The sequence below is a fragment of the Condylura cristata genome, unplaced genomic scaffold (assembly GCF_000260355.1).
Source record: "Condylura cristata isolate star-nosed mole 26May11 unplaced genomic scaffold, ConCri1.0 scaffold00028, whole genome shotgun sequence".
NCBI lineage: Eukaryota > Metazoa > Chordata > Mammalia > Eulipotyphla > Talpidae > Condylura > Condylura cristata.
Window position 1 is genome coordinate 27,313,365 of NW_004567129.1, and position 2,672 is coordinate 27,316,036.

Below are 2,672 nucleotides of genomic sequence, written 5' to 3' on the forward strand. Positions count from 1 at the left end.
GTGAGCACCGGCCGCCGGGCCGGCTTAAAGGCGGCTGCCTTTAGGTATGGGCGGGGTCCGGGACCCCAGACCGGGTCCCGGCGTCCCCGGCTCTCAGAGCTTGGATCCCGGAGGGGCGGGGTCCCGGGACAGTCTCCCGGGGACCGGCGTCGCTGCGCCCTCTGGCGGCTGCGAGGGACCATGCAGCGACCCCTCCACCTTCCTCGGCCAGGCAAGGTCAAGCTGTAGCTCCCCAGCGCATGGTGTGGTCCTTGCTTTTATTCACTTGTCCACCCTCTCCGCACCCCGTGCGTTCGCTTATTCGTTCAGTTTACTCAGTAGGTATCGTTAGAGCCTGCTCTATACCAGGCCCTGTTCAGGAGCCAGGGGTAGGCGGCCAACTCCTGTCCTCGTGGACTTGAGTTTCTTGTAGCAGGAAACATCAGCGGGGGGCCTCCTTGGTGGCGCAAGGGTTAAGTGTCAGCACTGTGAAGCTGTCCGCAGCCACTGCAGCACGAGTTCGATCCCTGGCCAGGGAGCTGACCCACACGGCACAGCAGACCTCTCAAGACCTGCCCACTGCTCCCCTCAGCAGTGATTTCAGTCGCTCTGCCTGTTCTCCCCGCTCTGTCTCTGGTGAATCCTCTCACCTCCACCCCCAGCTCTGGCCAACACCCCAGTTCTTCATAAATAAATTTTCAAAAATCTTAAAACACATCAGTCAGTACAGTCTGTTATGCAGAGTATTCCAGTATGGTGCGGCTTCCGACCTAATGTGAAGCAGAAAGGAGAAATGGTCCGAGGGCGGGTGATCGTTTTCGTGAGGCGGCCAGAGAAGGCCCTTACTTCCCACTTCTAAGTAGCAAGAATGATACTTTACAAAGTGCACTTGACCACCTTCCCCCCATTAAACCTATCCACAATTAGGCAATCATTTCTATTTTTTAAGATGTATTTTATTTATGCGTACAAGAACTGGGGTACAGGCCAGAGAAGTGGGTGGGTGAGAGGATTCACCAGACACAGAGTAAGAAGCAGAACTGGCAGATTGATTGAAATACACTGCTGAGGGGAGCAGTGGACAGGTCGGGAGAGGTCTGCTGCACCCTGTGGGTCAACCCTCTGGCTGGGAATTGAACTCATGCTGCAGTGGCTGCGGGCAGGTTCACAGTGCTGAGACTCAACCCCTTGTTGAGGCCCTGTAATTTTTTTAATGGGAAATGCTGTGTTGCCAAGGATGTAAAGAAATCAAAACCCTCATAATTCACTGGTGGGCATGTAAAATGGTGCAGCCTGTTTGAAATACGTCTGGCAGTTGACTTAGAGTTACAAAATGACCCAGCCCTTCCACTCCTAAGGGAATTAAAAGTATGATTACACAAAACACTACACTACATGGTCTAAGGCTGCATGTCTCCAGCTGCAGTATTGGCAGTAGCTGGGATCAGCCCAGCCCATCAGATGAGTGGAGGCAGAAAATGTGGTAAATCCATCCAGCCACAGCTGCGGGGAGAAGCTTTGCTCCCAGTTGGTTCTGTTCTCAGGAATGTGAGATGAGGTTGTTCCCAAGATGGTGACTACATGCCATAGGAACACAATGCAGAGGTGTAAGCGAGCTGAGGGCAAGAGACCTTTGCAGGGACCCTCCCTGGTGGCGCAGCAGGTTAAAGCACAGCACTAAGAAGCTAAAGCCACTTCAGCATGAGTTCGATCCCCGCCTGCCCAGGAGGTCACCATATGGTACAGCAGACCTCTCCTGACCTGCCCACTGCTCCCCTCAGCAGTGTACTTCGTCAGTCAACCTGTTCTGCTCCCCACTCTGTCTCTGGTGAGTCCTCTCACCACTCCTGCACCTCTGGCCTGTACCCCAGTTCTGTATGAATAAATAAATGAGTCTTAAAAAAAAGGAGACTTTTGCAGACCCCACCCTAAATTATTGACATACCAATAAAAGCAGGGAGAAGGTGTTTATTTTGAACCAAACTTCTCTTCTGCAGTGCTTCTAAGGCAATAGAGTTCTGGTTAAAGTCAACCTGGTTTCTGAATTTCTGGCTTTTTTAAAGATTTATTTATTTATGCATACAGAACTGGGGTACGAGCGAGCCAGAGGTGCAGGGGTGGTGACAGGATTCACCAGAGACAGAGTGGGGAGCAGAACAGGTGGACTGACTGAAATCCACTGCTGAGGGGAGCAGCAGGGAGACAGGAGAGGTCTGCTGTGCCCCATGGTCAATGTGCCCAATTCCTGGCTGGGGATCAAACTCAGGTGCAGCAGTGATAACTCTGAGACTTAACCCCTGAAGTATGATTTGTATTGGCCCGTGGAGGAACCTCGAAATCATGCTAAGTGAAAGAAACCAGACACAAAGGCCACCCTTGGTACGTGGCATGATTTTCTTTCTAGGAAATGTTAAAATAAGCAAATTCACAGGGACAAAATAAATTTGGTGGCTGCTGGGCTTGACAGGTGGCCGAGAAAGGGATATCTACTACAGAGTCTAAGTATATATATATATTTTGGAAGGTAATAAAACCGATCGTGGTGCTGATGCCTGTTTGGAGAGGAGTTGATATCAAAGAGAAGTTTCATCAGAGCTCCCCTCTCAGCGGTACAGAGCACACGGTGAGGTGTTTCCTCACAGGCCAGAGAGGTCACATCCCAGAGGGCAGGTCTGCTATATAAAGGGAGGGGA

The 2,672-nt window shown here is 51.5% G+C and overlaps 1 protein-coding gene across 1 annotated transcript in view; it reads right to left on the reverse strand.

The window, feature by feature from the left end:
- PPP1R14A (protein phosphatase 1, regulatory (inhibitor) subunit 14A) overlaps window positions 1–2,672 on the reverse strand; it is an 11,280-nt gene that overhangs the window by 4,221 nt on the left and 4,387 nt on the right. The gene's annotated exons all lie outside the window — the stretch shown is intronic.